The sequence below is a fragment of the Marmota flaviventris genome, chromosome 11 (genome assembly GCF_047511675.1).
Source record: "Marmota flaviventris isolate mMarFla1 chromosome 11, mMarFla1.hap1, whole genome shotgun sequence".
In the NCBI taxonomy this organism is placed as follows: Eukaryota; Metazoa; Chordata; class Mammalia; order Rodentia; family Sciuridae; genus Marmota; species Marmota flaviventris.
The window spans coordinates 38,080,115-38,095,419 of NC_092508.1; the positions used below are offsets into that span (position 1 = coordinate 38,080,115).

Sequence of the window (15,305 nt, forward strand, 5' to 3'; positions counted from 1 at the left end):
CATGCAGAGAAGCCTTATAGCCACACATAAAGAACTTTTACAGAATATAAAAAGAAACACTAAAAACTAATACAAAAAAAGATGGACAATCCAATAGTAAAATGGTCGAAGGCCTCAAACAGACACTTCATGAAAGAGCCCAAGTGTTCTTACACATATGAAAAGGTACTCAACTTTCATAGTCTCCTAGCTTTGAGAACCTCAGTGTGTGTGTTAGTGTTCTATCCTTCCATAATAAGTTGCTGCAAAATTTAGTGGATTTAAACAACACAAATTATTTCATGGTGGATTGCAAATCCAGTACAGGTCTCAGCTCAGAAAGGATGAAGGTTGGAGGGAATGAGAAATTGGACAATGAATTTTGCTCTGTTGAGGAACCTTGAGCAGCTAAATACCAGTATAAAAGCATGGAGTGGATGAGGGTTCACTGTCCAAAGAACTGCCTCAATGCTACCTGAAAATCATCTCTCTCCCATATTCTGTGGCCTCCAAACATCTACCATCATCCCATTCCTACTGAAGCTATTTCATAAGTAATTCTTAACCAAGGAGCTACTAGAATTATTTTTAAAGAGCTCTGGAAACATTCATATGGCTCTGTGCTCATTAATCAGTAGAGTAAATCAAACAGAAATTTCCCAGTAGAAGTAGCTAGTGGACAAGATCACTTACCTCCAGGATCATTGTGGACATAATTTATTTCTCACATACTGGCTTATATTAAGACAGACCTACTAGCTGGGTGATAGGCATAGGATTTTCTTTATTTTGTACTTTAAGCAATATGTAATTATCCTTGTTTAACTATATTGTCTAATTTAAGAGGACTTTTTTTTTTCAATGGTGACATCTATAAATATCCAGTGTAGCTCATCCTTTAAACATGAAATGGTTGTTGGCTGTTTTTTTTCTTTGTTGGTTTGTTTGTTTGTTGTTGTTTGGCAGGGGGAGTTGTTAGCTCTTGCACTGATATGCATAAGTTCAGTCATTTGAGTTTTCATAATATGATAGCAAGACACACACTTTTTCTTAATTCTTTGTTGACCATGAGATTTAGGCAAGCCTGTGTTATTTCACACATTACAGGCATATTTTGTGCTTAACATAGACCAGCATCAGGCATGTTATCAACTTAAGAATGGCACTGAATATATACACATTGCATGTAATTTTAGACACTAAGCTTAAATATACTTGTATTTCAAATCCTTTTCAAAAAAGCTTAAGCATTGTATATTCAAAATGTCCTTTCCTTCTAATTGTATATGGCTGGAATACTTGTGTACGCCACGTGGTCATGTATAGTCATCTTCAAAGACTGAATTGGAGAAGTCCTTCAATCAGCTAGTTCTTGAGTAACATGTTGACATTATCCATTAGCAACATGTCATATATCCATTGCTGTATAATACTGGGTGAAACTTTGCTCTGATTAGCATCTAGGACTACTTACTTGCCCATTTTCAGCATAACGGCCATGCCAATATTTAAAGGATAGCAGTAGAGGTAGAACTGGATTATAACCGGAGAACAGACTAGAAAGGCAGAGGAGATATACATGATTGCCCTACTTCAGGTTGTTTTCTGATTATAAAATACGTGTTTAATTGTAGAAATTTTGGAAACATCATAAAAAGAAAAGTGAAATTCCCTATGATCCCATCATCAAGAGATAACCACGTTTTACATTTTGGTTTCTTTGCTTTCACGGTTTTTCCTCATTGTGTGGGCACATGTGTGTAGGTGTGTTTGTGTGTCAGAGTATGCTTTAATGATCTTTAGTTGTTATTAAAAAAAAAAACAGAAGTCATCTTTAAAAACAAATGAATTTAAATTATTAGTTAGGAGTAAGGCAGTCAGGCATCAATTTAATTTAAAGTTCAGCACAAGAAATATTTTATCTGGAACTTGGCTAAAAGAGACAAATTGGGGCCATCTGGTTTTAATCCTTCCTTTACCAGCTGAGCCAAGCAGCTCACCTTCTCCCCAATCTCCACTTCCCATACTATTTGGCAGAGCTAGATACACACTGGCATGATTACCAAAACAAATTAATGCTTCTTAAGTCTGCTTGTAATTAATAACTCCCAACAGAACATGAGTCTTCTGTAGCCTTGGAATCTTGCCTAATTTTCTCTAAGATAAGTAATTAGATGCTGAGGACTGATAAAGCTCTTTCCTCTGAGCATCTGCCAAGCAGCCTGCATCTGTAATATGGGTAAGATGATTAAAATCTGAAAATGGCTGGAGCTTTTCCCATGTGTCACAACTCTGAAGATATTTATTGCCCCCCCCCCCCATTCCCCATGTCCAATACTTCCCAAAACAAGAAAGGATTTTTAAGTGGATCAAAAAGGCTATACCTGAAGCCATTCAGATGGTTTGGTTAACATCTGTTGTCTATCTTATTCTTTACTCCACTTTCAAATTTTCTAGCAGTCAAATTAAATATGAAGGATGGCTCTCTCACTAGCTGTGAACAATGTTGAGTTGATGATTATACTTTTCTTTGGAACCTGGTCTAGATACCTGCTAAATTCCTTCATGAGGGTATGGGGCACTCCCCTTGCAAGGCTTTGTTCAGCAACTTATCCTGTTATGAAGCTCTATGGCAGAGCTCTATAACTGCCTGGGTGGTAATGCTTTCCAAATGGTCGAAGGGAATAATTTTTAAAATCCATATTATTTTTACTTCCTTAAGAAGGGTTTCCCAACTTTGGCACTTATTAACATCTTGAAAGGGATAATTCCTTGTTTGGGAGGCTTACCTGTGCATTATAAAATATCTAGTAACATCCCTGGGCTCTACTCGCTAGGTGCCTACAGCCACACAACCTATTCTCCCTCAAGTTTTTATAATAAAAAATATCTCCAGACAATGCCAAATGTTGACAGTGCTCAGGATGAGAAACTCTGTCCTAGAGAAAAGTGTGCACATCTCAATGGTGAGAGTATGATAAAGTAGATCTATATCTATTAGTAAGATGTAGCTGGGGTTCCAAGCTACTATTCATTTCTCTCTTTAACAAAGTTACTAGTAAATAAAATAGTTGATTGAACATGCATCCCAATTTAATCAAGCTAGTACCCGCTAATAGCTGGATGTGATAGAGACAGTTTTGAAAAGACACCACTTTAAAGATAATGAAGGGAGGCCCGTGGACAATTCCGCCTCCAATGTTATTCATCCCAAGGGCTCAGCTCTGTCTCTGGGAGTACTATGCTCTTATGGAACCCAAGCATAGCTGAAAATGATCAAGGTATACTCACACGGTATACTCACACTCTCCATAAGTAAGAACTCTACAAAAAACAACCTGCATCTCACCAAGAGAAGAAAATTCTAATATAACTTAATTGGCCCCAAGTAGCAATCAGTTATTATTCAGGGGGGAGGTCAATTATAACTAAGGATACTGTGAATTTGGAATGTGCGAAAAGTAGAATGCTCTGGTATTGGTGGTCAAGAAACGTCCCAGTCAAGAGACCATTAGGTTACAGTAGAAGAAAAAAAAAGTATGATTTCTTAGTATCCATGGGTGATGGGTCCCAGGACCTCCTTATGGAGACCCAAATCCATGGATGCACAAGTCCCTTGTATCAAATGGCATAGTATTTGCATATACTCTGCACACATCCTCCCATATATTTCAAATCATCTCTAGCTTACTTATACCTAATACACTGTAAGTGCTTTATAAATAGTTGTTATGCTGTATTGTCTAGAGAATAATGACAGGAAAGGCTATACATATTTGGTTGCAAAAAAGTTTCTTTCTTTCTTTTTTTGTTTGTATATTTGTTCTGCTGTTGGTTGACTCCACAGACACAGAACCCACAGACATAAAGGACCATTTGTATATGTTAAGATAGAAAAAGTATTCCAGGCATCTTTTTTTCTTTCTTTCTTTTTTTTTGTGGGGGGGGAGTATTAAAATTTGTTAAAGTTAAATCCTTCTCCTTTTTTTCCTAATCACTATTTTGCTTTTTACCTGTTTACCTTTTTACAACATGTACACAATGAGTTTTTCATTCTTTTTTTTTTAAATTGGTGCATTATTAATTATTCAGAGTGGCGGGTTTCATTGTGGCATGTTCCTCTATGGACTTCACAAAATTCAATCAGTTTCACTCCCGAGTCCCTTCCCCGCCCTTCTTTTGCCTTGTTCCCTCTCTCCCATTTATCCCCTTCCAAAGGTCAAATTCTTAGGGTAGTAATTCAGAAGCATCTGGTTATCCTTGGGATACCCAAAGTATGAAAGTATGAGGAGAACATTTAAGGAGAAAATGTGAAAGCTAAATAAACAACAAAAATATTCCTCTAATAGCATAGCCTTAAATATTAATGTCTGGTTATGTGGACGCTTTTGTAGGGTAAAAATAAGGACTTCTTACCACCATGCACATAAGTCCCCAGTTACTCTCTACAGTGGTGTCCTGTGAACTTATAAACGTTATGGAAAAATTCTTTACACACAAATTATTAGAAGATGGCAAATTTTTTTTTGTTTTACTTAGTTGTACAAGACAGCAGAATGCGTTTCAATTCATCGTGCACAAATGGAGTGCAACATTTCAATTCTCTGGTTGTATACCATGTAGAGACGCACCATTCATGCAAACATACATGGACCTAGGGTAATAATGTCCATCTCTTTCCACCAGAAGATGGTAAATTTTACCAATGGAAAATAGGTCTATTTTAAAAAATAATGTAGAAAATATTTTTCGTTGCAGAAAATCCATAGAAAATATTTAGTCACATAGTCAAAAGGAAATTTAAGTTCTTAAAGGAATAGCAAGAAGTATTTCAACAGGCTAAGGTTGTAGAGTGCTCGCCTAGCACGGGCAAGGCCCTGGGTTTAATCTTAGCACCACATAAAAATAAATAAATAAAATAAAGGTATTGTGTCTAACTACAACTAAAAATATATATATTTGAAAAAAAAAAGAAGTATTTCAACAAGAAATTGTGGATGCGTGGTGGTTTTTGTTGGGTTTTATTGTTGTTGATGATGATGATTTTTTTTTTCTCTTAGAATTAGAAACTTTTAGTTCCAAAGGGCATTATAGGCAAACATTACAGTGAAGTCACTCTTAAATCCTCCCTCTTCCCCACCCACAATGAACATTTTGGAAAAGGCTACAAGTCCTTTTCTAAGTTCCTATGAAGCATCTTTAGTGTCTCTGTTATTAGCAGAAACATTGTAGCACTAGTTCTATAAGATGAGAAATCCTTCATTAATTTATAATGGTTATTCATAAAACCAACAAGCCATTTAATCACTCAAGTGGTCATTCTGATCCAGTCTGGGTATATATCAAGAGTCATTAAAGCTAAATTTTTAAATCCAAATAGACAGATGCCCTAGTGTTTTGTGTCCACTAGCATTTACAGAAGATTACCTTTTGGTGATCATCTTAAAATAGCAATTCTAATAACTTTATTTATCAGCTGGACACACAAATATTTAAAGAAATTTTAATATCCTCTAGACAAATAGGAATACCTGTAAAGGCTTTTGTTTCATTTCTTTTCCACAAGTTGAAATTCACTTTTACTAAATTAGTGATAAAGATGAAGCTTTATTGACTTAGTGGTGAAGATGAAGCTTTATTAACTAAATTAGTGGTAAAGATGAGGTTTTGTTAGAGTTTAAGCAAGACTCAATTCATAGTTTACTTACTAAGGATGAGCACAGTAAAGATTTGAAAATTTGTAAGAGAATAAAATTCATTTTAGAAAATGTGCTTGCTACTAGAAAAAAAGAATTGAATGATATGTATACTATGCCAGCTCAGCATGAAAGAACAGCTGGAAATAACCACAGAGATATTTTTAATGAAGGAGAAACAGTTTCCTGTTCTCTTTGAGGGTTCAGTAACAGGCTCCTTGGAGAATAACTGCTTTGATGAACCTTGAAAATATAAACTTGGAGATAGGAGTGAATAATGTTAGAAATGATGAACTAAGACCAGCAAAGCATATCTGCAGGCACTGTACCTCAAGCTACTCTAAAATTTGATTTAAATTACTCAAAAGATTTGGCCAATTATAAATCAAAAGTTTAATATTCAGCTTCTTGCAGTTTATCATCAGGAAATCATCATGAATATTCATGAAGATTCAGCTATGTAAATGTTTACAGCTGTTAATACCAATGACAATACACCAAGAAGGGGACAATCTAAAAGTTCAACAATAAGGGAGAATGTTAAATTATTGACTCATTGTTGCACTGATTTATCAAAATGCCAGGTAGTCATTAAAATGACATTATAAAAGAATATTTAATACATGGAAAAGAATATATTTAATATTCACTGCATATTAAGCACAGAAAGAAAATTATAAAATAATGCCACATACTAAAATATTAATTGGTTAACTCTGGCTACTGCCATTCTGGGTCATGTTCATTTGTTTTCTTCTTTTTACTTTTGTCTATACTTTAAAGATTTGTTTTTAGTCTTTCTCTCTTTTTTTTAAATTCATGCATTATGTATTAAGGGCTGGGGTTGTGGCTCAGTGGCAGAGCACTTGCCTGGCATGTGTGAGGCACAGGGTTCGATTCTCAGCACCGCATATAAATAAACAAAATAAATATTTTTAAAAATATATATTAAACATCTTTTCTGGGCCAGATGCCATTCTGGAGTCATGGACCTTATTAAATAAGGAATTCCTTCCTGAGTATATCTTATTTAAAAAGTATATTTTGAAAGTCAATGGAAAATGTAACATTTGTCAAAACAAAACAAAACAAACTTAAAGGAAAATCAAGCTCATGGAATGACCCGGGGTGTTTCGAAAGTAGGTTTCCAGGCCCGTTCAGATGGAGGAGTCTGTTTCCAGACCCTTTCTCGCTCCCTTCCTAGCCCTGAGCTGCTCTTTGGCTGCCTGCCAGAGAGAATGAGCAGGAGTCTGGGGCTGGAAATAAACAGGATGCCACACACAGGTGGGGCTGTATCTCAGAATGAAGGCAGAGGATTTGAAGACTCCATTGTTCATGGTTGGTCCTGTTAAAAATAAAGTACTTCAGAGCAGTTTAGATTATCGTAACCTGAACTCTTTATTGTAGGGGAGAACATTGTACAACATTACGCCTTCCCTACTGCAACCCAGGAAGGGAATTCCGTAAAAGAAGTCAGAATGATCATCTCCTGTAGAAAGGACTGTTCAGCAGAGTAAAGAGAAGGTGGCTGTGAAAATATCTTAGGACAAGCTTGTACAGCCCCACTGCCTCCCCTCCTGCTTTAGTTGAAAAGAAAGAAACAACAACCAAAAAAAAAAAAAAAAAAGAAAGAAAGAAAAAAAAAAGGGTCAAGGGGAGGAAAAGAATAAGAAAGAAAAAGAGGAAGAAGGAAGGAAGGAAGGGGTCAAGGAACGGAGGGAGGAAGGAAGAATACAGTTTATGGTTCAAACTGTGCAATGATATCATCAGGACCTTTAATTCTTTTGGCATTTTAATAAAGATCCACAATAAATATTTAATTTTAATAATTTTGAGTTAATCTTTTTCACTCCAGCACCCTTCCTCAGCACAAACTTGGAAAATTTTTTCAAAGCTCTTATAGTGAGTAAATGCTGAAATTAAACTATATTTATTTATTTATTTGTCTAGGCATTAAATTTCCTTTTTATAGCTCTATTATGGCACAGCTTAGAATTTGTGTGTATGAACTACTTACAGATCCGTGGCCTGCTTCAATACTTTAGGACCAGGTGAAATCTCAGTCTGTGCTATGGTATATTGTTAGAATTAGGGGGACATTTATCAGGTTTATGTCACTTTCCTGGCATATAATTAAAAATTGATCATCATAAATAAATGCAAGGCATCCTCCTGAGGAAAGCATGCATTGTGGGCCAGACTTTTAAGTTGGAAGATGCAATTGGAAACTGCAGGAGGTGGTGTACAATTCAGTACTTGCTGTGTTTATCAAACACACAAGCAATTCCAAAATAATTTCGTATTATAAGAGAAATTCTGAAAAAGTCTTTGTACTGTGATAATGTATAGAGAAATGTCCCCAAATTTTTGTGCAGTCATATTCTTTTGTCATTTTTATTGCTTAATAAGTAAATTCCTAAGAGACATAGTAAATGATAATACTCTACAAATTGTGATTTTTGTTTTTTCAAGATACACTTTCTTCATTTTAAACTTTGGATTGCTGATCTCTGGACTTAAAAAAAAAGAGAAATCAAAATCTGAAATCACACTTTGATCACAATTATTTTAATCTTTGACACAAGATTTTATAAGTAGTTCATTCTTATCTAACTGTGAAAAAACACATTTTATGAAAATGTTAATTTGAAGTAAAATTAGTGCTTTTAGTTTCAAATGTGTCCCTAGCCAATCTATACACTGATTTAAAGAATCTATGGGACAGTGTGTATCCTCGAGGAGAAAACAAGGTCCAATTTTGACAACTGTGCTATTGCATAGCAAATAAAAGTAGTTTAGTCTCTACCACGTCAAATTAACAGTATTCCTACCTATTTTTTAAATAGAATTCAGAAAGTTTTTCAGTTGCCTTTCATCTGCACACCAGTGTGTCTGATGTCACACTTTTTTTTATGAGACAGGGTCTTATTAAGTTGCTGGGGCTGGCCTCCCACCTCAACCTCCTGAGTCACTGGAATTACAGACATTTGCCACCAGGATTAACATGATGTCCCATATTTTTAAAAGTTAAAAATGAAACTTTGTCCAGATTAAATTTTATAGTTTTTAGAGTGTGCATAAAGTATTTTTAACATGACGTTTTGAATAAAGCCTCGTCAAAACCATAGCAAAGTCATTCTGCTAGATAACTGGTAAAAAAAAAAAAAAAAAAAGCTCTAGAAGAATACAGATTGCATCAGAATGGCAACCGTCAAGAATACAAACAATAATAAATACTGGAGAGAACATGAGATAAAGGAACACTTCTACACTGTTGATGGGATTGTAAATTACTACAACCACTAAGGAAGTCAGTTTGGATGTTTCTCAAAAGACAAGGCATGGAACCATTAAAAGACCCAGCTATATACTCCTTGTTATTTATCCTAAAGAATTAAAGTCATCTTACTACAGTGATACATGTATATCCATGTTTATAGCAGCACAATTCACATTAGTAAACCACGGAACCAGCCTAGGCGTTCATCAATGGATGGATGGACACAGAAAATGTGGTATGTATTCAGAGTGCAGTTTTGTTCAGCTATCAAGAAAAATAAAATTACATAATTTGCAGAAAAATGGATGGAACTTGAGACCGTTATGTTAAGTGAAATAAGCCACATTCAAAAGGTCAAGGGTCATATGTTTTCTTTCATATGAGGAAGCTAGAGAGGAAAAAGGAAAAGAAAGTTGCAGGGTGATTACATGAAAAATGAAGGGAGATAGATAGAATAGAGGAAAGAGACCAGGGAATGGGAAGAGTGGAGTTGGGGAAGTGCTAAGGAGGGATATTGCCAAATTATATTGTTATATTGTGTGCATATATGTATATATGCATATACATATTATATGTATAAATATGTGACATCCCACCAAGATGCACCAATAAAAAATGTGGAGGAAAAAAGGGTATAGGTTACTGTTAAACAGTTCTTCTGAATATTACACAGTTACATTGAATTTTAGATTTTCTTTCATTAGTAGGGACCAGGTGGTAATATAAGACCATGGGTAATAAAAACTTAATTTTAGTTCGTAGTTTCACCTCTCTTAAACCATTTATTGGTGCTCTCATGAAGCACAATGAGATTGGTTAGCATGAGAATTGTGAGAACTTTTATGATATACTTTGCTAAATTAAATATGCCCCCCCTCACACCTTCTGTTCAAAGAGCTAATTAACAGCCAGAAACAAAAGACAAACAACAGATGGGAAAGGAGGCATAGACATCCCCAAATTGGTGCAAGGGCCTCTGAACACCATGAGTGGAATGGCTTTGTTTACATTCTGATGGCCCAAATTCACAAATTACAGTGTGTTTTATAGAATGCACACTATTTGCTTAAGATGCTTGGTTCTTTCCATCCGTTGAATATAACTGACTCTCAGAGTTGCTGGATGCCTGAAAAGTTCCTGAGACTGATTTAAAAACTCATTAAAATGCATGTGTTATTCAAGGGCTTTCCGGATTTGTGACAGCAAATTATGTTCTATATTGTGGGGTGGGGGATACAGGAAGCAGGGTATGCATCTTCCAGGAGAGACTAGTAGTTATTTATGCATGGAGGTTAGAAAGGATTAGGGAGAAGGTTTTAGTTTTATTTTGTTTTTTGGTAGTGGAGCAGAGCAGTTTATTTATATTTTATTTTTTTATGGAATGGGAGGATGAAATTAGAAGGAATAGGAATTGAGTGAATTTTATAAACAGTCCTCTTTTTTCTTTCCCAAGAATATTGGCTACTCTGGAAGAAAGGGGTAGATATTTCCTGTTTTCAATAACCAAAGGGTTGTTATTGTCTGGGGTAGGATATGGGGTTGGAAAGTGAATCCAGGAGGGCTGTATCTGCCAACATGCAGGCCTAGAAGCTGGCTTCTAGCACCACCTTCAATTAAAGAAAGGCATAATTGTCAGGGGTAGAGTGTGCAAGTGAGACAAGCCCACAATGGAAAGACCCATTGAAAAAAAATATTTTTTTTAAATTGACACACAAAAAATCAAGCTTTGTAGCACCATGGTTTCATTAAAGAAGATGGCACTATGACATGATTTTTGTATATCTTACCTTTTTAAAATCTAAAAACATATTTTTCTTATATTTTCCTCATTACTGTGCTCATAAAATAGCTCTGGCACAGTAAGTCATCTTACGTAAATGAAAACATGACTTAATGAAATGAAATCTTACGAGCTTTGAGAGAAACGATTCTTTGAATTATCTTGCTTAGCTTCGATTCAATTAGTGTGCTCCTGCTTCCTGTCGTCAGTGATCTGTTATTTTATCTTGTATGTCATTTTCTTCTGCAGTGAGATTTATTTTTGAACAGAGATGAAATGAAGGAGGAGAGAGGGGTCTGCTTACCGGGGGCTGCAGGTGATCTGAGGTTTAAGTTTTAAACATGTCTGGTAGGGGTGAGGTCCCTGCATTTCTGCTAAGGATTCTAAGTAGGAAGGTGACCAGGAAAAGAGCTAGATGATGACTTGAGCGTGCTGAACAGGTTTAGCACTGTAAGGCAGAATGGGGAGAGAAAAGGGACAGTGTTGGTAGATGAGCATGCCGGCTAGTTCCAGGGAGCAAAATGAGCAAGTGCCAGCTGGAAGAACCTAGGTTTAAGCCAAGGTCCACTAGTGTGCCCAGAAGGAGGTGGCACCCCAGAAGAAGGAAGCCCAGGGAGAGCCAGGAGAGGATGGCACATATGAAAAGTTCCTGACCATTGCCATGATTCTCTGGATAAAGGAGACTCTTGCAGAGATTAGGGGAACCCAATATCTGTCTCAGAGCTCAAGAAGAATTCATTGCAAATTCAGTGAGATTGATTTTCTAATCTTGGGACAGCACAGGTGTGTCTGTTCTATCTCTTGTCCAGCAAACTCCTTCGAGGGGGAGAGACGCACCTTCTTAAATTCTCTCAGTATTCCCATGGAGAATTAACTGTGAGGAGGAGGAATTGAGTATTGAGGGGAAGAGGCAGTTACAGCCATTTCCAAAGGATATTGAGACTGTTGAGGGCTTGTGTCAGAGTTGGAACGAATGGACGAAGTCAAAGTATTCTTTTCAAAAAATTAAAAATATGACTCATATACAAAGAGAAGAGAAACACGTGTTAGATTTTTTTTTTCCAAAAATTCTATCAAGTGCCGCAGTCTGGCTGGGCACAATCAGGAGCCACTTGTCAAAAGAAACTAACTTTATTTTTAGAACCACACACGCCAAACAAAACAGCCTCTCAGGAAAAACCCTCAGAGCCTCAACTGCCACCACCAGCTTTCCACAAGCCTCTCTCTCCCCCACAAGCTTCTCTCCACCTCCCACAATCCTCCTGCTCTTGAGGCCGATTGGCTGGGTCACGTGGGCGGAGCCAAAAAAGTCCCCCAATGAGCAGCTCCGTGGTCTGAAAGGGCAGGGAAACAGCCCAATGAGCATCACCGCAGAGGAGCCAATCAGCTAGATGTTGCTGGGGCCGCTGTGAGCCAATCATCAGCTGGCAGCTGGAAGTTTGCTGGGGCCCCTTCGGCTGTGGCTCTCAACATCTCCCCCTCTCTGTTTAAACAAAAAGCATGTGGCTTAGGGACCATGCCTGCCTTAGGTTGTCCAATAGTACATATGGTCCTTACCCGTTAGGTTGGTACCATTGCAATTGGATCTTACCCGTCATTGACTACCGGTCCAATATACAGCCACACCTGTGGAGAGGTCTTTGTACCAGCGGGGGGGTGAGGTTCTTTGCCTCACCTCTGTTGGCCCCCAAATTTTAGCTGGACAATCATGACAAGCAGAAGGGAGGAAGATACACCAAGCCAATTGACGGCTCCTTTTGGAAAAATTGTACCACCGATGACATCATCAGCAAAAATACCCCAACACTACCACAAGTCGCTGCACCAACAGATAGTTCACAATGCATACAGGTGAGTTCACAATGTGTCCAGGCAAGTTCTGCAAGCAGTTCAGTGATGGCTATTGCAGAAGCTGTAGATTGGTTTTATCTTTGACTTCACCAGCACTGGGATGAAGATAGGAATTCTAGCAATAATGGCTAAAGAAAAAATTATGTAACATTACAGAAGGCACTAAAAGAAAACAATTTTCTTAACAATTTACATTGTCTTCACCGGCACTGGGATGAAGATAGGAATTCTGGCAATAATGGCTAAAGAAAAAATTATGTAACATTACAGAAGGCACTAAAAGAAAACAATTTTCTTAACAATTTACATTATCTTTAAGAGAATTATTAAATATAATGAAAAGGAAAGGTGAAAGTAAACAAACAGATCTGTTAACCTTCTTTTTTGTTTACATATTAAAACAATCCTCAACAGTTGTTTACCCAATTTAAATTAAACCATATAAATCACGTGAAAAAAAAAATATTTGGATCCATTTTATCATGAGCGCTCATCATATATGATATATGGACATACATACATTCAAACATATAACACAAAACACAAGTGTGCACACATAATATAATACATACAACACATAACATTATAGTAAAGGCCTTATAACTTTTTACAGGTGAAATCTCCATTGCAATGTTTAAAAACTCTATAGTCAAAAAATAGAACTGATCAGCAAAACATTAACCTAGGTCTGTATGAGCTCAAAAAACAAAATAGAACTTCATGATATGGCAAAGGGCAATAATAAAATAGATATTGAAAAAAGCATCCTGGTTCTGTTGCAGATGTAAGAATAGCCAAACTGGAGTTTTGGATATCAGTTGTTATGGATTTGAGCCAAATCATCTTCTTTTTGGTCTGTAGAAATCGCTTTAGTTAATCTTTCTGGAATCCAAATCGGCTGCTGTTCTCCCTGTGGAAACACATAAACAGACCCCCGACTCCAGACAATCACTGGGTCAGGACCTTGGTTAATCTCTCTGGAATCCAAATCGGCTGCTGTTCTCCCTGTGGAAACACACAAACAGACCCCAGACTCCAGACAATTACTGGGTCAGGACCTTTCCATTGTCCTGTTAGAATATCCTTCCAAAGTACCTTGGGCTTATGTACATTTTTTGGACACATATGCCTTTCCGCAGCACTAAGTCCTGATGAATCCAAATTTAAAAAGTTTAGAGTAAAAAGGGTTATTTTAAGTTTATCTTTGGGGAATATATACCCCTTCCCAATTCCTTCTTTTTGCTTTAATAAGTACATTTTAATAATTTGATGAGCTCTTTCAACTATGCCTTGTCCCTGTGGATTGTATGGGATTCCTGTTATATGAGTAATGCCAAATGTTGAGCAAAATTGTTTAAAAGAGGTAGAAGTATAACCAGGGGCATTATCTGTTTTTAACTGTTTTGGAACACCCACAGTGGCAAAATTTTGTAAGCAATGAGCTATAACATCTTTAGTTTTTTTCTCCGGCATGAAGGGAGCCCATCAAAAATCCAGAAGAAGTATCAACTGTAACATGCAAATATTTTAATTTTCCAAATTCTGGCAAGTGTGTGACGTCCATCTGCCAAATATGGTTAGGTATCAATCCTCTAGGATTGACTCCAAGATTAACCTGTGGTAAAAAGGTCACACAATTTTGACATTGTTTTATTATTTGTCTAGCTTGTTCCTTAGTTATTTTAAAACGCTTTTGTAAAGTATTAGCATTGACATGGAACTTTTTATGAAAATTTATAGCTTCTTCTAGTGTAGAGAAAATATGTATGTCATGTGTAGTTTTATCTGCTAAATCATTGCCCAAACTAAGGGCTCCAGGCAATCCTGTATGTGCCCTGATATGTCCACTTGTCAAAAGAAACTAACTTTATTTTTAGAACCACACACGCCAAACAAAACAGCCTCTCAGGAAAAACCCTCAGAGCCTCAACTGCCACCACCGGCTTTCCACAAGCCTCTCTCTCCCCCACAAGCTTCTCTCCACCTCCTACAATCCTCCTGCTCTTGAGGCCAATTGGCTGGGTCACGTGGGCGGAGCCAAAAAAGTCCCCCAATGAGCAGCTCCGTGGTCTGAAAGGGCAGGGAAACAGCCCAATGAGCATCACCGCAGAGGAGCCAATCAGCTAGATGTTGCTGGGGCCGCTGTGAGCCAATCATCAGCTGGCAGCTGGAAGTTTGCTGGGGCCCCTTCGGCTGTGGCTCTCAACAATCAAGCAACAAGGAAACCAGTAAATTGCCAAAGCTCATTCAAAGACCATTTAAGGAACAGAGCACTTTAATACAGTAATAGTGAATAAGATTGCTCGGTTAGGGGCTGGGGTGGTGGCTGCAGCCTATTGGTGTTTCCTCAGAGATTTTCTCTGGCACCCTTTTCAACTCTCTCTCTGTTATATCCTGTCTCCAAGACATAAACATTCTTTCCCTCTTTTGGCTCACCACCCACATAAAAGAATGAAAACCAAGTTCAGTAACTTGGCATCAAAGAGAATATTTCATTATTAAGGTGAATTATGCCTTTTGATTCGGTTTAACCCAGATATGATAATTTTATATATTTTTTTGCATAAGAAAAATTGATAATTCTTGCAATGGTTAAACCATTTAGCTGCTATGGGACCTCTAAAATAATAAGGGAACACTTTGATTTTTTTCACATTTGAGATGGCTTCTGCAGTGATTCTTTGCAACTCCTTCAAATTAATAAAAATTCTTGTCCCCC

General features: G+C 37.0%; 1 protein-coding gene across 3 annotated transcripts in view; it reads left to right on the top strand.

Moving 5' to 3' along the window:
- Ankrd44 (ankyrin repeat domain 44) overlaps positions 1 to 15,305 on the top strand; it is a 298,968-nt gene that overhangs the window by 239,821 nt on the left and 43,842 nt on the right. The gene's annotated exons all lie outside the window — the stretch shown is intronic.